General features: G+C 42.1%; 1 protein-coding gene across 1 annotated transcript in view; it reads right to left on the bottom strand.

Moving 5' to 3' along the window:
- osbpl5 (oxysterol binding protein-like 5) overlaps nt 1-21397 on the bottom strand; it is a 99275-nt gene extending 77878 nt beyond the window's left edge. Inside the window, exons 1-3 of the mRNA XM_052465208.1 lie at nt 21235-21397; nt 21018-21125; nt 2859-2920 (exon numbers count right to left, since the gene is read on the bottom strand). The gene's annotated coding sequence lies outside the window, so the exon portion shown is untranslated. The remainder of the gene's footprint in view (nt 1-2858; nt 2921-21017; nt 21126-21234) is intronic.
- Between the last annotated feature and the right edge of the window lie 948 nt (nt 21398-22345).

Here is a 22345-nt window from a genome sequence, read left to right as displayed (position 1 = left end):
TGGAAGCAACGTCAGCACAATAACTGCTTCATTAAATGGGTTTCCATGGCCGAGCACCCGAACACAAGCTGAAGATCACCATGCGCAATGCCAAGCGTTGGCTGGAGTGGTGTAAAACTCGCTGACATTGAACTCTGGAGAGTGGAAACGCGTTCTCTGGAGTGATGAATCACGCTTCACCATCTGGCAGTCCGACGGACAAAGATGTGTTTGGCAGGTCCCAGGAGAATGCTACCTGCCCAAATGCATAGTGTCAACTGTAAAGTTTGTTGGAGGATGAATAATGGTCTGGGGCTTTTTTTTCATGCTTTCGGGCTAGGACCCTTAGTTCCAGTGAAGGGAAATCTTAACTCTTCAGCATACAATGACATTGTAGAAAATTCTGTGCTTTCAACTTTGTGGCAACAGTTTGGGGAAGGCCGTTTGGTGTTTCAGCATGACAATGCCCCAGTGCACAAAGCGAGGGCCATATAGAAATGGTTTGTCGAGATCGGTGTGGAAGAACTTGACTGGCCGGAACAGAGCCCTGACCTCAACCCCATCAAACACCTTTGGGAGGAATTGGAGTGCCGACTGAGAGCCGGGCCTAATCACCCAACCTCAGTGCTCGACCTCACTAATGCGTTTTGTGGCTGAATGGAAGCAAGTCCCCGTAGCAATGTTCCAACATCTAGTGGAAAGCCTTCCCAGAAGAGTAGAGGCTGTTATGGCAGCAAAGGGGGACCAACTCCATATTAATGCCCATGGTTTTGGAATGAGATGTTCAACGAGGTGTCCACATACTTTTGGTCATGTAGTGTATATTTTCAGGAGTTATAAATGTTGTTAACGCATTTATGAATGATTAATTGACACTTTAAAATAAGGTATCTTTTAGCAGTTATACATTTGGGTAAATCATTAAGAGATTTGAGAGTTCACTCAGACCTTAAACATACTTATAGGGAGTATTGGGTACTCATCACTACATACAGAAGAGACCAATCAAAACGGTTAAACAATGCAACAAGAAATAATAAAATAATACGAATATAAAGTAAATGGCTCGGTAGAATCAACCTTTTTGCAAAAGTATAGTACAGGAATACAGGCACAATTTAAGATTTGCAGAATTTAGCAATCATAAGAGTCTGATAGCAGCAGGTGTGACATGTGTGTGTAGCATGAGTGTGTGTGCGCGCATGAGGTAAGGGGCAGAGAATCAGGGCTAGTGATCAGTCCAGTTCAAGTGTTCAGCAGTCTGATTGCTTGTTGATTTAAACAAATGGTCTGGGAGCCTGTTGGTATCAGAACTCATGCGTCGATACAAACTGCCCAACGGTAAGGAAGTGAACAGCTAGTGGCTGGGGTGTGTGGGGTCCTTGATGATACTGCAGGTCATCCTCAGACACAGCTTTGACTATATGTCCTGGATGGATGGTAGCACGGTCCCACTGATGCACTGGGCCGTCTTCACCACCTGCTGGAGGGTCTTATGGTGGTGGTTGGCGATATTCCCGTACCAGGCCGTGATGCAACGGGTCAGGACGCTCTTGATGGTGCGGCGGTAGTTTTTGGGCAGGACCCAGCTGTCTCAGAATAATCTCAGCTGTGCATAAGTGTTCTAAGCGTAAACTAGGCCTAGTTGACGTGTAATTTACAGTTAAATCTCATAACCGTTGGCAGGACTTTCACTCGCCAAGACAAACATGGGAGAGGCAGAATGTAAACATGCTTCCTGCCTGATAAGAGAGAGCAAGTCGCTTGCTACATGACCACTTACCTACCATTTCAGCCTGTCTGACATTCTGTCTTTGTGTGTTAGGACATAGAGCTTGCCATTACTGCTTAATTAGTCTCTTGTATATCTATTTATGGAATAGGTTGTGTTGTTTCTATGCATTATTTATAAGTGCCGCACATTGTCTTGTGAATATAATTCGGAGCCGGAGATTTGTATCTGTAAACATCAAGTATTTCAGAGAGTGTTTGCGACTTGCTAAATAAAATGTTGAACTTAAAAACAGAACAAATACGCATCTCAATCCCAATAACGGCTGAATATTTCCACAGAGGTTTGTTCACATGCTCAACGTGGATCTCGATGATACAACGAGGAAACGACCAGGAAAGCCCACAACCTAAACATCCACTGTGCTAATGAGAGAATACAAATACGTCTAAAATCACCTTTTCATCATAGGGTTTTTCTTATGTATAAAAATGTAAACGTTTCCTGCAGGCAAACTGTGTTGCTGTGCTTTCTATAGCAGCCCGGGGTATCAGTATAACCATCTGTCCCAGAACAACCTCCCAAACATCTACTCCCTTCAACCAACCCAAAAGTCTCACACCCTCGCCTGAGGCTCCTGGCTCATTCAGTCTTCAGCGGTTCCCTGCTTTATTTCAGACGACACAACTGACCTGTAGTCAGTTCACTCATGTGGCAATGTCCACCTCAGGAGAGAATAACTAAGCCAAATCAATAGGTTAGGTGAAGGTTTACTGATTTAGGTTTAATGATTTACATTTTGGTACAAATGACAATAGGTAAAACACTTTAGGCCTATGTGAAATGCGGCAAAAGACCATTAAAAACTTGCGGCATATAAAGATAATAAAATGCACTATGCACCTTTTGGGACATGCCCCATTTCCAATTTCTGCCTGCGCTCAAACATGACTCACCCTCATAAAACATACGTGCCATACTGAAACAAGAGTTTTGCTGCCATCAGCTTGGCCCAGAAACTAGCTCTGTGAAGCAACACCACACTCCCACTAGTTTATACCAGGTAAACAGGTGTGTGGCACAAACACTACATTCTCACTACTGCTAGCTAACACACAGACTGATTGTAGCAGTGAGCTCAGCTTACCTTTCACCTGAGCAGCACAGGATACCACATCCAGAAGCCTACGTAAGAACAGTCTGCTTTACCTTGGGAGAGAGAGAAGTTTAATTCTGAATCACATGCTCCTTATGAATCACAGTCAGAGGCTGCATATCCCTCCCACAGACACACACCCTCCATATCACAAAACCAACTCCTGAGCCCCACCCAGTTGTCCTGAAGGAGCAGAGACAGGAAGCATTTATGTCTCCCTGGGTAGATCAAGCTGCCCGTTTACCCTGTTAGTGATAAAAACCACAGTACAGATTCAACACGTCTGTTTTGACTGGTCCAAATGCCTCAGCAGCCTTTTATTCTGAATGAAGAAACCTTGAAATAGTCCACTGAAATAGGCTAGTCCATGTTTTGGCAGGAATACTTCGGGGTTACCCAGTCAATAATTGTAATGTGTTGGTCCTATGTTTCATGAGCTGAAATAAAACAATTCCAGAAATGTTGCATACTGATCAATATTTCTGTCTATAATAAAGCATTGGGTATTGAGTAGAATGATACCCCATTTCATTGATTCCCAATCATTAGGTAAATCTGTAGAATGCCATATGAATGTAGGCTGACTGGGGAGGTGAATTCACAGTCAGAGTCCTGCGATAAGAGCTACAACGCTAATATTTGGGTAAACTCTTCACAGTTGTGTTCTGTGGGTGTCACTGAGTAGACTGTTAACCCATTTCATTGCTTCACATTCCAGCCTTGTTTAACATGATCTAATCTAAATATGGCATGATTCCACCAATTTTAACCTTCTGCATCACTTTCAACGAGGTACTTTTATTTTGAAGGAAAACTGCAAATTCCACTATTGTGCATAATCCTTATTGTGGCTAGCTTCACAAAACATAACCCCGTCCGGTCGAGTCAACAGGGTTAAGTAGCTGGCTAGCTATTTATTTTCATAAGCTGAAGTTCCATTTCAATATGCGAACAACAAGTGGCTCCTTAGCTCATACTTACTCACAGGATTCCTAAACCATTGCTAAGAATATTGAAAATGACTGCAGTTTCTACTGGTCATTGTTTTCAGGCTGGTTATATTGGTGCTAGCTAGGCACCAAGCTAATGCTAGCGACCCCGGAAGTTGCGTTTGAACAAATGATGCTTTATTACCAATGCAGTATTGTAAACACATTGTTCATGGTCGGTGTTTGCAGACTCTTCTACAGCTTTGACAGTGCTACAGTGCTGCTGATAGTAATGGTGGCGCTTGGCTTGCACGTGCAAATTCAGTTCTATAATAGAACTGTGTTATTTGACGTGTCAAATTAAAAACGTATTTAATGCGTCAAATAGCGTTAAAAAAGATATGCGTCAAATAACACGCAAAGACCCAAACGGCGTTCCATAGTATGTCATGAAGCTAATAGCAGTGACGCTATTACTGTGTAACTCCGATAGGGCAACGTGCACTGTTGACGAAAGCCAACGTCAAGGGCAATTAATTTCATTATCTTGGCGTTAATGGATTTCACCTTTGAGTTGTCTCGCCAAAATGTTCTTCCTCTTTCAAATGACTGCTCGATTTGTTGACTGCTCGATCCACACAGCAGACATCGTGGGCTAGGTTAGGAATGCTGTGTTGCACATGTAGCGCAAAATTATACGTAGCGTCATTACGTCATGCACCTACGTTATATAGGTATGTACGTAAGCTTTGACATCAGTGTTAAACTAGACATCGGCTGACACCAATGTTGGCATTTTTAGCTAATTTCGGCAGATTCCGATATGTTCACCGATATATTGTGCATCACTAAAAATCATACTAAAATATCCTTGACTAAACAAATAACTTGTGTTTTTACATGGATATATTTCCATTATTATTTCTTCATGCATTTCATGCTTTAAAATTGTTTATGCAATATTTATCAAGCGTTGGTGGTTAAAGTGCATTCGGAAGGTATTCAGACCCCTTAAATTTTTCCAATTTTTTACATTAATCTTTTTTTGAATAAGGCTGTAATCTGTCTTTCATCAACCTACACACAGTACTCCATAATGACGAAGCAAAAACTTTTTTTTTGAGATTTAAGCTAATTTAAAAAATATCACATTTACATAAGTATTCAGACCCGTTTCTCAGTACTTTGTTGAAGCACCATTGGTAGCGATTACAGCCTAGAGTATTCTTCGGTTTGACGTTACAGGTTTGGCACACCTGTATTTGGGGAGTTTCTCCCATTCTTCTCTGCAGATCCTCTCAAGCTCCATCAGGATGGATGGGCACCGTAACTGTGGCTGGGCCACTCAAGTATATTCAGAGACTTGACCCGAAGTCATTACTGCGTTGTCTTGGCTGTGTGCTTAGGGTCATTGTCCTGTTGGAAAGTGAATGGACCCCAGTCTGAGGCCCTGAGTGTTCTGGAGCAGGTTTTCATCAAGGATCTCTATACATTTTTGACTTGATCCTGACAAGTCTACCAGTCCCTGCCCTGAAAAACATCCACACAGCATGATGCTGCCAACACCATGCTTCACCTTAGCGATAGTGCCATATTTCCTCCAGATGTGACACTTGGAATTCAGGGCAAAGAGTTCAATCTTGTTTTAATCAGACCAGAGATGGTCAGAGTCCTTTAGATGCCTTTTGGCAAACCCAAAAGTGATGTAATGTGCCTTTTACTGAGGAGTGGCTCCTGTCTGGCCACTTCACCATAAAGGCCTAATTGGTGGAGTGCTGCAGAGACAGTTGTCCTTATGGAAGGTTCTCCCATCTCCACAGAGGAACTCTGGTGCTCTGTCAGAGTGACCATCGGGTTTTTGGTCACCTCCCTTACCAAGGTCCTTCTCCACCGATTGCTCAGTTCAGCCCAGCGGCCAGCTCTAGGGGGTTCCAAACTTAATCCATTTAAGAATGATGGAGGCCACTGTTCTTGTGGACCTTAAATATTGCAGACATGTTTTTGGTACCCTTCCCCAGATCTGCACCCCAACATAGAGCTCTGTGTCTCAGAGCTCTACGGATAATTCCTTTGACCTCATGGCTCGTTGTTTGCTCTGACATGCACTGTCAACTGTGGGACCTTATATAGACAGGTGCGTGCCTTTCCAAATCATGTCCAATCAATTGAATTTACCACAGGTGGACTCCAAGTTGTAGAAACATCTCCAGGATGATCAATGGAAACAGGATTCACCTCAATTTCGAGTCGCATAGCAGAGTCCCTGAATATTTATGTAAATAAGGTATTCATTTCATTTTTAATACATTTAAAAAAAATCTAAACCTATTTTTTCTTTGTCATTATGGGGCATTGTCTATAGTTTGAAGAGTGTTAATTTTATTTTTGTATTCTCTTATTAAAACAAGTCCGACGCTGCGTAATGGGCAGGTCTATCTCACTGTCTGGAGGGTCTGGCTGCTGTGATTGGATAGAGCATACAGCTGATAGAGCACAATCAGCCCAGCTGCTTCTCAAGTGTTAGCACTGGGCAAGTGGGCATGACTGTAATTCATACCCAACCTACCAGTAAGTCATGACAAACTCTTGTACAAAACTCAGTTTTGTACAATATTGACTTTATGAACAAAGTTATCAAATTCACACTGTAGTCAGAGTGACACTAGATTATATTTTTCCGTCTCTTATTGATGCCACAAAGGTAATTTTTAAAAACCAGTGAAGTTGGTTCTAAAAGGGGAGTTGACCTTTAATCAGTAGTTTTGAAAAGGCCTATAATTTTGAAAAGGATTATAAACAAACACTGACCTTGTGGTATTTCACTGATGAAGGACAAGTTATTTTAATTAAACTAATTTTGAGAGGGCCTGAAGCACTTCACCAATCAGGCCTTTATGGTAGAGTGGCCAGAGAGAAGCCACTCCTCAGTAAGAGGCACATGACAGTCAGCTTGGAGTTTGCCAAAAGGCACCTAAAGACTCTCAGACCATGAAAAACAAGATTCTCTGGTCTGATGAAACCAAGATTGAACTCTTTGGCCTGAACGCCAAGCGTCACGTCTGGAGGAAACATGGCACCATCCCTACGGTGAAGCATGGTGGTGGCAGCATCATGCTGTGGGGATGTTTTTGCGGCAGGGACTGGGAGACTAGTCAGGATCGAGGGAAAGATGAGCAGCACAAAGTACAGAGATCCTTAATAGGATCAGAGAGAAAAGTAGAGAGAAAAACATGGATTACAGGTATCATCCACACTGAGCTGAAGGCTAGAGCTGCCCATTTCAAGGTGTGGGACCCTAACCCAGACGCTTGTAAGGAATCCCACTGTGGACTCCCTAGTGGCGCAGTGGTCTAAGGCACTGCATAGCAGTGCTAGCTGTGCCACTAAAGATTATGGGTTTGAGTCCGGGCTCGGTCGCAGCCGGCCGCGACCGGGAGACCCATGGGGCGGCGTACAATTGGCCCAGCGTCATCTGGGTTAGGAGAGGGTTTGGCCGGCAGGGATGTTCTTGCCCCATCGCGAACTAGCGACTCCTGTGGCGGGCCGGGCGCAGTGCACGCTGACACTGTCGCCAGGTGTACGGTGTTTCCTCCGACACGTTGGTGCGGTTGGCTTCCGGGTTAGGCAGGCATCGTGTCAAGAAGCAGTGTGGCTTGGTTGGGTTTCGGAGGGTTTTTTATTTTTATTTTTTTTAACCTTTATTTAACTAGGCAAGTCAGTTGAGAACAAATTCTTAATTTCAATGATGGCATAGGAACAGTGGGTTAACTGCCTGTTCAGGGGCAGAACGACAGATTTATACCTTGTCAGCTCAGGGATTCGAACATGCAACCTTTCGGTTACTAGTCCAACGCTCTAACCACTAGGCTACCCTGCCGCCCCGGTGCACGCCCCTCGACCTTCGCCACTCCTGAGTCCGTACGGGAGTTGCAGCGATGAGACAAGACTAACTACCAATTGGATACCATGAAATTGGGGAGAGAAAGGGCAAAAAAAAAATGTAAATATACACACACAAATAGAAATCCCACTGTGACCTCCGACGAGCCATCAAACAGGCAAAGTGTCAATACAGGACGAGGTTTGAATCCCACTACGCCTGCTTGGATGCTCATCAAATGTGGCAGGGCTTGTAAACTATTTAAGTGCAGAGATTACATGTATTTTTCCCCCCCAGCCCGTTTCTAGACAGGTGCATGATAAATGGCCCATTCTAAATCAAAACAAATTTCACACATATTATTTAGTATATGTAAAGACAATATTAACTCAAGAATAGTCTGACGGGTGAAAATATTAGCCCCATCACTTGTAAATGATACATTATCACTTGTGAATGATGCCCAGCATAAGGCAAGAAACAATGCCTTTTTCAAATCAGTCGCATACCTCACATACCTCACTAAAAAGAAGCACATTAATCTGCTTTACAAGGGGTGTAAAGCCTAACTGGCATGCATACGCAGCGCGTGAGTTTCAAGTTTGGGGAAGATCCTTTTACCATAAAAATGCACCTTTATAATGAAAGCATGACATGTATGATCACACTTGCGATCACTTTTGATAAGTGTTTTTCCGCTAATGGAAAGTTTGCACTTATAGTCTACTGCCATGTGCGCATTGTTGCGCTTATAATGTGAAGATGGCCTAATACTTCTTACACATTTGAAGCTAAACGTTCTGATCTGTTGCGTCAGCCTCATCGCGTAAAAAAGTTGTAAATTGTTGTATTAAAAGTCCTACACTATGCTCGGAATATGTATTTTTTGCAGAGTAGGTCAACTTTTGTACTATGGGGGATAGTAGATTGACATAGGCTAGTGCTTTTGCTGTTCGTTAGGCCTACTCATCTTGTTGACTGACAAAGTAAATGTGGACAGTTCTTTCAATATCTTCAATACGCACCTCGGGATTTGATAATTTTTCTCACATGTTGCCAAAACTCAACAGCGCGGGCCACTAGGCAAAATATGTGCTTTTATTTAAACTAAAACAATCTGCTCAAATTCGCTTTATGTACATAATTCAAAATGCTGTATAATTTAAGAACATCTAAATGCATATTTCCATGAAACCATGAGATCAAATGGCTGGCATGCAGATGCTGCATGGACGTTTCACAATTGACAGCAAGTCATTTGAAGGGAGGGTGACCAAACATTTGTACGTTAGAGATAAACACATGCACAGAAAGTGATTTGGATATTCAGCTCTGAGGAAAAAGGATGGGGGGGTACCTTGGGATCCGCAGCCTCTGCCCTTTATTTAAGTAAGGAAAGGGAACATATGTGAGCGAGCAAACACGCTGTTTGACTGAGTTCCTAATATACCTCCTCTCACCTCACATGCAGAAGTTATGAAGAGATCGCTGCTAGGTAACCACACAGACTGCTCCAGTGAGCGCTTAAGGCAAGTCCTGAACATGCGCTCAATGGCTTTGTGGCCACCAGTCTATGACTATCTTAGCTCTCTATATGAGAGATGAATGAAGAGAGTACATGACAGGCACTAATACCCAGACCCCTCTTCTAACCCATATATTAGCGGTTGCGGCTCGCTCATCTCCTATACTTCAGCCCTCAACTTTATTGAGAGTTCCAATGCGGTTCCTGAGTCGTTTTGGCAAGGCCTCCTTCGCATTTGTCTTTGACCCCCCCTTAACATAAACCCAATCACAAAATCACAGTTTGCTGCATAATGTCACAGCCAGGTTTGCAAAATCCTTTGAAAACAGAGGGAGGCTTCCCAATCAGGCCGGATTACTTGTGCTATAGACATACAGATTTCCCTAAGGTCATAAAATCAAGGATTCCTGATTCATCGGGAAAAAGCACAGCTTAAGTGTGGAGAAAACAGAGTAGAGAAAAAGATGGAGCAACGAGCTCTAATTCAACTAAAAGCGTACCAGTTTTAATGCAATTCCAAACACTGCTTTAACTGAAGCCCAAGTACGCAGCTGTGATGCAGTGCAGCTCTATTCTGCCCAGGGAAAAAGTAGGCCACAGCATCTACCAGCGCTGAGCTGGAGTTGAGCCACAAATACACATCAAGAATAGGAAATGGGCTTCAAATTCAATGATACATCTCCTTTGCGTAGGCTACAACAAGGTGTCTGAAAAAGGCATTTGAAATGTTTACTAAACTACTGAGCAATTAAAACCAAGAGAAAAAAAACTTTCCCCACAATAGCCACAGACTGGGTTAAAAGTGAATCACACTAATAACTGATTAGCCAAGTGCAACGAACAAGCTGAACATAGTTTGATAAGAAATTACCCCACTTTATTAAGACCAGCTGTAATAAATGTATTAGGCCTAGATAAATTGGAATACATTTGTAACAGTAGGCCTACAAAATGGTAGGTAACCTACAAAATGTAGGTAAATTGACAGAGTAGAATTAGCGTGGTAAACTAGTAAATAGCCTATTTTATTTTAGTTGTATGGAATGCATTGTTTCCAATAGGAATTTTTCGGTAGAACTACTGAGGTTACTTTTGGTGAATACATTTTTTTTAAAAGGACATCCTACTCCAAAATACACCATTAGTAAAAAGATTTAGAATAAATACTCATTCAAGGGTTTTTCTTTATTTTTACTATTTTCTACATTGTAGAATAATAGTGAAGACACCAAAACTATGAAATAACACATATGGAATCATGTAGTAACCAAAACGATGTTACACAAATCAAAATAGATTTTAGATTCTTCAAAGTAGCCACCCTTTGCCTTGATGACAGCATTGCACACTAGGCACTCTCAACCACCTTCACCTGGAATACTTTTCCAACAGTCTTGAAGGAGTTCACACATATGCTGAGCACTTGTTGGGGGCTTTTCCTCCACTCTGTGGTCCAACTCATCCCAAACCATCTCAAATGGGTTGAAGTCGGGTGATTATGGAGGCCAGGTCATCTGATGCAGCACTCCATCACTCTCGACCTTGGTCAAATAGCCCTTAAACAGCTTGGAGGTTGAAAAACAAATGGTAGTCCCACTAAACGCAAACCAGATGGGATGGTGTATCGCTGCAGACTTCTGTGGTAGCCTTGATGGTTAAGTGTGCCTTGAATTCTAAATGAAACACAGACAGTGTCACCAGCAAAGCACCCCCACACCATCAAACCTCCTCCTCCATGCTTCACAGTGGGAAAAACACGTGCAGAGATCATCTGTTCACCCACACCGCGTCTCAAAGACATCTCCAATTTGGACTCCAGACCAAAGGACAGATTTCCACAGATCTAACATCCATTGCTCGTGTTTCTTGGCCTAAGCAAGTCTCTAAATCTTATTGGTGTCCTTTAGTAGTGGTTTCTTTGCAGCAATTTGACAATGAAGGCCTGATTCACGCAGTCTCCTCTGAACAGTTGATGTTGTGTCTGTTACTTGAACTCTGTGAAACATTTATTTGGGCTGCAATTTCTGAGGCTGGAAACTCTAATGAACTTACCCTCTGCAACAGAGGTAACTCTGGGTCTTCCTTTCCTGTGACTGTCCTCATGAGAGCAAGTTTCATCCTAGTGCTTGATGGTTTTTGCGGCTGCACTTGAAGAAACTTTCAAACTTCTTGAAATGTTCCGGAACTTCAAGTAGTGACAGACTGTAATTTCACTTTACTTATTTGAGGTGTTCTTGCCATACTATGGACTTGGTATTTTACCAAATAGGGCTATTTTCTGTATACCACCCCTACCCTTGTCACAACACAACTGATTGGCTCAAATGAATTAAGAAGGAAAGAAATTCCACAAATTAACAAGGCACACCTGTTAATTGAAATGCAATCTTAAATGTACAATATATTTTGATTTAACACTATTTAAGATTCTTCAAAGTAGCTACCTTTTGCCTTGACATCTTTGCACACTCTTGGCATTCTCTCAACCAGCTTCTCCTGCTTTTCCAACAGTCTTGAAGGACTTCCCGCATATGCTGAGCACTTGCTGGCTGCTTAACCAACTTTTGACTGGTACTATCATTTAGCAGATGCTCTTATCCAGAGTGACTTACAGGAGCAATACGGGTTAAGTGCCTTGCTCAAGGGTACAGACAGATTTTTCACAGAGTCTGCTCGGGGATTCGAACCAGCAACCTCTTGGTTACCGGCCCAATGCGCTTAACCACTAGGCTACCTATATCGCTTCAAATGAAAAAATGATTACATTCACAGGTTCTGTATTTCAGGGATTCATTTTGGAAGTACCCCAAATTCACTGTTTAATGATTGAACCATTTAATTTTGCCATATGCTGCCATGCATTTGAAATGAGAGCTTGTCTTGGCGGCAGACTCAAGCTTGGTTAGCAACAGTTGCCATCCTCCAGAAAACTGTAGTTGGTTAGACAGCAAGTCAATCAAATGCCCACAATTCTAGGGAGGGACATGACAATTGACATCAACTGTGCGTGTGATCCTTAGCCCATACTGATGATTTGAGCCTGCATTTGTGGTTTAAGAGATCACCTTGTGGTATTACAGTGGACATGGGTTCAATTGGTCCATCATGGTGAACTGTGTCTGCAGTTCAGATCAATAATATATAAGATCGATGACATAACATGTTAATATGTTCACATCCTCCACCTGTATATAATGGCTGTAGTCAGGTGATTGAGGCCTTCCCAGTGGACCAGTCACATGCTAAAACCAGAGGTCTCCCAAATACGTGCCAAAGTGCAAGCAGGTGTCACAAGTTCCCCTTTAGGTAATCTGACCCACCACTGACTGGCACTTTCCGCTGTTCCTGTTCTGTGTGACACCTCTGATATCCACACACCCTCTCTACATAAGGTTGCACGTTAGACCGAAACGTCAGTACTTTTTCGATACTACAACATGAAACATGTTTCAGTACTAGAATTGTTACTTTTAATTTGTCTATCAAATGTGTCTCACGTCTGGAAATGAACTAAATGCATTGAATTTAAACAAATTAATAGTCCATCATATGACATGAACAGAATACATCAGTGATTCCCTGCAACTTCCGGAAGGCATGGGAATAACCCTGTCTGTGTGTAGTGTGTGCATGTCCACCCTTAGCGCTGCTATTTATAACCGTATTCGGATGAACGGAAAGGCTTTCTCAAAAACTCTCAATTAAAAAGTTAACTACAAAGTAGCCTATGCCTACTGCACCTGCAGAATCATGAGCGTTTGCATCAATCCAGTGGCCATTGGCTTTAAAAAAAAGTCCATCACATCTACAGTTGAAGTCAGAAGTTTACATACACCTTAGTCAACTATATTTAAACTCAGTTTCACAGTTCCCTTCCCACAATAAATTGAGTGAATTTTGGCCCATTCCTCCTGACAGAGATGGTGTAACTGAGTCAGGTTTTGTAGGCCTCCTTGCTCGCACATGCTTTTTCAGTTCTGACCACAAATTTTCTATGGGATTGAGGTCAGGGCTTTGTGACGGCCACTCCAACACCTTCACTCTGTTGTGCTTAAGCCATTTTGCCACAACTTTGGAAGTATGCATGGGGTCATTGTCCATTTGGAAGACCCATTTGCGACCAAGCTTTAACTTCCTGACTGATGTCTTGAGATGCTGCTTCCATATATCCACCATTTTCTTTCCTCATGATGCCATCTATTTTGTGAAGTGCACCAGTCCCTCCTGCGGCAAAGCACCCCCACAACATTATGCTGCCAGCCCCGTGCTTCACGGTTGGGATGGTGTTCTTCGGCTTGCAAGCATCCCCCTTTTTCCTCCAAACATAACGATGGTCATTATGGCCAAACAGTTATATTTTTGTTTCATCAGACCAGTGGATATTTCTCCAAAAAGTATGATCTTTGTCCCCATGTGCAGTTGCAAACCGTAGTCTGGCTTTTCTATGGCGGTTTTGGAGCAGTGGCTTCTTCCTTGCTGAGCGGCCTTTCAGGTTATGTCATTATAGGACTCATTTTACTGTGGATATATTTACTTTTGTACCCGTTTCCTCCAGCATCTTTACAAGGTCCTTTGTTGTTGATCTGGGATTGATTTGCACTTTTCGCACCAGAGTATGTTAATCTATAGCAGACAGAACACTTCTCCTTCCTGAGCGGTATGACGGCTGCATGGTCCCATATACTTGAGTGCTATTGTTTGTATAGATGAACATGGTACCTTCAGGCGTTTGGAAATTGCTCCCAAGGATGAACCAGACTTGTGGAGGTCTACAATGCTTTTTCTGGAGTCTTGGCTGATTTCTTTTGATTTTCCCATGATGTCAAGCAAAGAGGCACTGAGTTTTAAGGTAGGCCATGAAATACATCCACCGGTACATCTCCAATTGACTCAAATTGTGTCAATTAGCCTACCAGAAGCTTCTAAAGCCATGACTTAATTTTCTGGAATTTTCCAAGCTGTTTAAAGGCAGTCAACTTTGTATGTAAACTTCTGACCTACTGGAATTGTGATACAGTGAATTAAGTGAAATAATCTGTCTGTTAACAATTGTTGACTTGTAGATGTCCTAACAGACTTGCCAAGACTATAGTTTGTTAACACGAAATTTGTAGTGGTTGAAAAATGAGTTTTAATAACTCCAACCTGAGTGTATGTAAACCTCCGACTTCAACTGTACGCTACAAAAACACTGCTAACCAAAACAGTGCATGTGCGTGCACTTGAATTAAACAGCCACACTCAAATCTAAATGTCTTTGATTTTCTCTCACACCTCCCAAAGTGGTACCCTGATGTGGTTTAACCTCTTGAACCTCTGGGGGCAGTATTTCATTTTTGGATGAAAAACATTCCCGTTTTAAACAAGATATTTTGTCACGAAAAGATGCCTGACTATGCATATAATTGACAGCTTTGGAAAGAAAACACTCTGATGTTTCCAAAACTGCAAAGATATTGTCTGTGAGTGCCACAGAACTAATGCTACAGGCGAAAACCAAGATGAAATTTCATACAGGAAGTGAGCCAGATTTTTGAGGCGCTGTGTTCCAATGTCTCCTTATATGGCTGTGAATGCGCAAGGAGAGAGCCTACACTTTCTGTCGTTTCCCCAAGGTGTTTGCAGCATTGTGACGTATTTGTAGGCATATCATTGGAAAATTGACCATAAGAGACTACATTTACCAGGTGTCCGCTCGGTGTCCTCCGTCGAAACTATTGCGTAATCTCCAGGTGCGTGTATGTTTCCATTTTGAAGAGAGGAGAAACCAAACTGCAACGAGTGATTTATCATCGAATAGATATGTGAAAAACACCTTGAGGATTGATTCTAAACAACGTTTGCCATATTTCTGTCGATATTATGGAGTTCATTTGGGAAAAGGTTTGCGTTTTAATGACTGAATTTTCGGGGGGTTTTCTCAGCCAAACGTGATGAACAAAACGGAGCGATTTCTCCTACACAAATAATATTTTTGGAAAAACTGAACATTTGCTATCTAACAGAGTCTCCTCATTGAAAACATCCAAAGTTCTTCAAAGGTAAATTATTTTATTTGAATACTTTTCTTGTTTTTGTGAAAATGTTGTCTGCTGAATGCTAGGCTTAATGCTATGCTAGCTATCAATACTCTTACACAAATGCTTGTTTTGCTGTGGTTGAAAAGCATATTTTGGAAATCTGAGATGACAGTGTTGTTAACAAAAGGCTAAGCTTGAGAGCCAATATATTTATTTCATTTCATTTGCGATTTTCATGAATGGTTAACGTTGCGTTATGGTAATGAGCTTGAGGCTATAATTACGCAACCGGATACGGGATTGCTCGTCGCAACAGGTTAAGCATTGCTGTGGATATAGAATGTTTTTCTATTTTGTAAAAATTGCGATAATTGATTAAAAACAACATCCCAGTCTGTCTCGTCGCTTTCTTTTTCTGCCCTGTTATTGTTTTGTTATCAAGTGTCGCTACACTAAACCTGGTACCGATGTCCAAATGCTGGTATTGTGAGACAACACTACTCCCTACTACTCAGAAAATTATACAAATAGGCTACCTTCAGATTGCTCAATGTGGAAAAACAGTGGACAAACCATGACAGAATTGGCCGAAAACCTCGACTCGTTCATAATCACTTTCATAATATTCCGACACTTCTCACCCATGCTCAAAATCTGTAAATGGTGAAAGTGTGTCAAATGATGACAACGACCCATTTCTCTCCAGATATATCCGCTCAAACACAAACTGGCTAAACAGCGAAACCAAGAGATTAGTACAGCATACAACATGGTGCCAAGAGAGAGAACAGGGAACGGCATGGTCTGGGGAAATTACATGGTCACTAAAGGCACAAGTCTACATGCGCTGGATGAGGTGCTCGAATAGAGACAAATATTTCAGCATTTCAGCTAAACATTCTCACATGATTTAAATTAAATAAATATTCATTAACCTATTGTGAAAAATAAAACCTGTCTATCTTTGTAAAGTTGATTGAGCCATTGAGGGTTAAATCCAGCTGAAATGCCAAGCTTGAGGGTTGAGTGAAAAGGTCGGGAGATGTCGATTTCAGAAACACCACCGTGAGAAAGCTATTCTCCTCCACCCCTTTCCTCTCCTCGTATAAAAGCACCACAATTACAAGTCATAATACCCATAAAACCTTGCAGTCAAAACAGGGAAATGGTTCCAATCATTTTACACCATTCATTTTTCACGTTAGGGGATTTTAGAAACACCTGTTTCGTGTACACTCACCCTTGCGTGCCATTTTGATAACCGTGTAACTCTGTCTAGGACAAGGTCAATGATCAATATATTCGCCTGTATTTACCCATAAAATACTGATGAATCGAGGCAAAGGTAAGCATCTCTGGATTAACTAATGTTAGCAAAATGTAGTAATTAACAAATTGGCTACATTTATTTAAATGGACAATTCTGTGAACCGTCTTGGGCAAGTTAAGTTTGACACTCTACCTGTTAGCAATGTTGCCAGCTAGAGATGACGTGCAGGTACTTGCAGGAGCTTGCAGGGATTTGTAGTTTTGCATGACGTCTACTTTGATGCCAAGTAGCATTTTCAAATCAGAGTAAATAGAGCCAAATATATTGCTAAAAGTCACCTTGTCCAAGGGAGTTCCAGTGCATCCGGAAAGTATTCAGACCCATTCACATTTCCCACATTGTTACGTTACAGCCTTATTCTAAATTTGACTAAAAACATTTTTTTCCTCCATTGATAACCCTTTAGTTGTTTCTACAACTTGATTGGAGTCCACATGCGGTAAATTCAATTGATTGGACATGATTTGGAAAGGCACAAACCTGTCTATATAAGGCCCCACAGTTGAGAGTGCATGTCAGAGCAAAAACCAAGCCATTAGGTCAAAGGAATTATCCATAGAGCCCCGAGACAGGATTGTGTCGAGGTATAGATTTGGGAAAGGGTACCAAAAAAATGTCTGCAGCATTGAAGGTCTTCAAGAACACAGTGGCCTCCATCATTCTTCTTTGTCTTCATCACATTGAGGGAGAGGTTGTTGTCCTGGCACCACACGACATCTCTGACCTCCTCTGTATAGGCCGTCTCATCATTGTCGGTGTTCAGGTCTACTACTGTTGTGTCATCGGCAAACTAGATGGTGTTGGAGTCGTGCCTGGCCATGCAGTCAAGATGAACATGGAGTACAGGAGGGGACTGAGCACACACGCCTGAAGGGCCCCCGTGTTAAGGATCAGCATGGATAATGTGTTGTTACCTACCCTTACCAACTGGGGGCACTATGGTGTTGAACGCTGAGGTGTAGTCAATGAATAGCATTCCCACATAGGTGTTCCTTTTGTCCAGGTGGGAAAGGGCAGTGTGGTGTGCAATAGAGGTTGCATCATCCGTGGATCTGTTGGGGCAGTACGCAAATTGGAATGGGTCTAGGGTTTCTGGGATAATGGTGTTGATGTGGTTGAAGATACTTGCCAGAACATGCTCTAAGTATGTGTCTCGGAAATCAGTCTTGTGAATATTGACCTATTTAAAAAAAGGTCTTACACATACAGGCTACGGAGAGAGGGATCATATAGTCGTCTGGAACAGCAGGTGTCCGCACACATGGTTCAGTGTTGCTTGCCTTGAGGCAAGCAAAGTAAGCATTGACCTCGTCTGGTAGGCATGCGCCTCTGGGCAGATCTCAGATGGGTTTACCTTTGTAATCATGAAAGTTTGCAAGCCCTGCTACATCCGATGAGCATCAGAGCCGTTGTAGTAGGACTCGATCTTAGTTCTGTATTGGCGCTTTGCCCGTTTGATGGTTCATCAGAGGTCATAAGCTTCCGGGTTAGAGTCCCGCTCCTTTAATGTGGCAGCTCTAGCCTTTTGCTCAGTGAGGATGTTGCCTGTAATTCATTGCTTCTGGTTGGGATATGTACGTACGGTCACTGCGTCATCGATGCACTTATTAATGAAGCCGGTGACTGATGTGGTAAATTCCTCAATGTCATAGGATGAATCCCAGAACATATTCCATTCTGTGATAGCAAAACAGTCATGCAGCTTAGCATCTGCTTCATAGGACCATTTCTGTTTTGAGCATGTCACTGGTACTTCCTGTTTGAGATTTTACTTGTAAGCAAATCAGGAGGATATAGTTATGGTAAGATTTGCGAGAGAGAGCTTTGTATGCGTTACACAGGAGAACCAACGAGAACATACTGTCGGGCTGCATCACAGCCTGGTACGGCAACTACACCCACACGGCCACAAGGCTCTTCAAAGGGAGATGCATGCAGCCAAACACCCCATTGGGTGAACACTGCCTGCCTTACAGGACATCTACAGCACCAAGTGTCGCAGGAAGGACAAGAAGATCATCAGGGACCCCATGCCACCCAAGCCCTGTTCTCCCTGCTTCAATCACTCACACTCGGGCAGTACATGAGCATCATGGCAAAAACTGAAACCTGCCAGCAGCTTCTACCCACAGACCATCAGGCTGCTGAATAGCCAACACTAATCAACTCAAAGTGTATTTGTCACAATACAACAGGTATTCACCTTATTGTGAAACGCTAACAAACAAGCCCTGAACACATTTTTCTGAACTACATTGTTGGTTAAGAAAGAATTTACTAAAATGAACTGCAGTAAAAATAACTAATAATAAAGAGCAACAATAAAATAACAGTAGCGAGGCTATATACATGGGGTACCGGTATAGAGTCAATATGCCGAGGCACCGGTTAGTCAAGGTAATATGTAGATGTAGGTAGAGGTAAAGTGACTATGCATAGACAATAAACAGAGGCAGGAAGCTTGGCCCCAGTGATGTACTGGGAAGTATACCCCAATCTAAGGTCCTGATCACTCTGGAGCAGGTTTTCATCAAGGATCTCTCTACTTTGCTCTATTCATCTTTCCTTCGATCTTGACTAGTCTCCCAGTCCCCAACTCTGAAAAACATCCCCACAGCATGACGCTGCCACCACGTTTCACAATAGGGATGGTGCCAGGTTTCCTTCAGATGTGATGCTAGGCATTCAGGCCAAAGTGTTCAAACCCAGTTTCATCAGAACAGAGAATCTTGTTTCTCATAGTCAGACAGGCTTTAGGTGCCTTTTGGCAAACTCCAAGCGGGCTGTCATGTGCCTTTTACTAAGGAGTGACTTTTACTTCCATCGGGCCACTCTACCATAAAGGTCTAATTGGCGGAGTGCTGCAGAGATGGTTGTCCTTCTGGAAGGTTCTCTCATCTCCACAAAGGAACTCTATAGCTCTGTCAGAGTAACCATCGGGTTCTTGGTCACCTCCCTAAGGCCCGGGGGACAGCTCTAGGAAGAGACTTGGTGGTTCCAAACTTCTTTAATTTAAGAACAATGGAGGCCACTGTGTTCTTGGGAGACCTTCAATGCTGGAGGACTGTTTTGGTACACTTCCCAAGAGCTGTGCCTCGACACAATCCTGTCGCGGAGCTCTATGGACAATTCCTTTGACCTCATGGCTTGTTTTTTTTTTGCTCTGACATGCACTGTCAACTGTGGGACCTTATATAGACAGGCCTTTCCACATTATGTCTAATCAATTTAATTTACCACAGGTGGACTCCAATCAAGGATGATCAATGGAGACAGGATGCACCTGAGATCAATTTCAAGTCCCATAGCAAAGGGTCTGAATACTTATATAAATAAGGTATGTTTTTAATTTGTAATAAATATGCAAAAATGTCCACTAATCTGTTTTCACTTGGTCATTATTGGGTATTGTGTGTAAATTGATGAGGAATGTATTTTTTTATATCCGTTTTAGAATAAGGGTAACAAAATGTGATAAAAAGTCAAGGGGTCTGAATAGGTCCATAGGGTTGAATTCTACAGTACTTAAATAAGGTTAAGGACAAAATTACATGTATTTGTTGTTGTGGGGACAGTAACATTAGTTCTCTCAAAATAAATTACACAACCCCTGTAGCCAGCTAGCATTTATTTGGACTTGAATCCCCATGTAGCTAATTTAGTTAATGTAGCTAATCTAGCCAATATCTTCAATATACATTTAGCTGCACACATAACGGAAACGCCTGAGGAAATAAAGGGGACAAAGTATATTGAAAGCAGGTGCTTCCCCACAGGTGTGGCTCCTACGTTTATTAAGCAATTAACCATTCCATCATGCTTGGGGTCATGTATAAAAATGCTGGGCATGCCATAATTTGGCTACCATAGTTCTGCCCCCGTCCACAGGTCACTGACTGGTTCGATGAGCATGAACGACGTAAACCATGTGTCATGGTCGTCTCGGTCACCTGATCTCAACCCAACTGAACACGTGTGAAGATTCTGGAACAAGAGCTGAGACAGCGTTTTCTAACACTATCACAACAACAACAAATCACCAATTAGGGAATGTATCGGATCCCTCCAATGGAGATTCAGACACTTGTACAATCTAGTCCAAGGTGCCTTGAAGCTGTGGTGGCCCAATACCCTATTAAGACACTTTATGTTGGTGTTTCCTTTATTTTGGCAGCTACCTGTAAATCTGGCGTTACCCAGGTTAGCTAGCTACGTCAGCGTAGCTAAAATGATAGCTAGTTTAACGTTAACTAGCTAACGTTACATGTTGAAACTATTTCAGCACCCTTTGAAGTGCCGTGGACCTTAAAGATATATATAGCTACTCTCTTATAAATGTGGCGTAACCTTAGCTTGATAAGCTAGCAAATGTAACCGCTAGCTACTGGGAGAAGAACGACATGTGCTGCAAATGTTGATTTTTCTGAAATGAACAGCTACAAACATCGTAAACAAACGAGCCATACCTGTTACGCCACCGATCACGCAATTCGATTTCTCACACTTGGCATTCAAAGTCGGATACCGGTACACCAGCACGACTTCTCATCGCATTTTCCCGTATGTTGATATGACTGCAATGGCAGAGAGAGGTGGTTCATGGGTTAGTTCAATTCACTTCAACGTTTGCTTCGTTACGTGACGGTTTGTACTAAACGACAAGTTTCCCAAAAAGGTGCGCACCGTTCTTCAACAATCTTTGAGGTAACGTTACTTAGCTCCGTTTTGGTGGCTGTTGCCCGATCATCATTATGGGTGTGACCGGTTCAGTTCGATTTCATTTTTGCTACGTTGTGGAACGATGTGCCGAACTACACGTTTCGCCAAAACGTTCTTATTGTATGTTCTTGAACATACTGTTATTTTTATTATTTACTTAACGAAGCCAGTCAGTTAAGAACAGTACCGTTTCCGTTGAGTTAAAAGTTGCACTGTTTTGTCGTCCTGAACGCAACCCTGTTCAGTTCAACGTTTGCTACGTTGCGTGACGGTTTGTATTGAATGATACGCCCCCTTTATGGAGGACTAAACCTGACATTATTTTAAATAAATACACACAAGTTGATGAATTAATAAATACATCCCATGCATAATTAAATAAATGAGCATGGAAATACAAAATACTGACTAAAATTGATAAATGTTCTCTACATATCTGTATGTATTTCGTTATCTACAGTACCAGTCAAAAGTTTGGACACCGACTCATTCAAGGGTTTTTCTTTATTTTTACTATTTTCTACATTGTAGAATAATAGTGAATGCATCAAAATGATGAAATAACACATGGAATCATGTAGTAACCCAAAATGTGTGACACAAATCAAAATGTATTTTTGATTCTTCAAAGTAGCCACCCTTCGACTTGATTATATCTTTGCACACGCGTGGCATTCTCTTCATGAGGTAGTCACCTGGAATGCATTTCAATTAACGGGTGTACCGCCTTAAAAGTTTATTTGTGGAATTTCTTTCCTTCTTCATTAAGGATCCGCCCCTTTTTTCCATTTTCGCCGAAAATGACATACCCAAATCTAACTGCCTGTAGCTCAGGACCTGAAGCAAATAATTACATATTCTTCATACCATTTGAAAGGAACAACTTTGAAGTTTGTGGAAATGTGAAATTAATGTTGAAGAATACAACACATTAGATATGGTAAAAGATAACGTACCATCATCTTTGAAATGCAAGAGAAAGGCCACAATGTATTATTCCAGCCCAGGTGCAATTTAGATTTGCCACTAGATGGCAGCAGTGTATGTGCAAAGTTTTAGACTGATCCAATGAACT

This window comes from Oncorhynchus keta, chromosome 17 (assembly GCF_023373465.1).
Source record: "Oncorhynchus keta strain PuntledgeMale-10-30-2019 chromosome 17, Oket_V2, whole genome shotgun sequence".
NCBI lineage: Eukaryota > Metazoa > Chordata > Actinopteri > Salmoniformes > Salmonidae > Oncorhynchus > Oncorhynchus keta.
The sequence above is the reverse complement of the archived record's forward strand: the minus strand, read 5'-3'. Positions and strand labels throughout refer to the sequence as shown.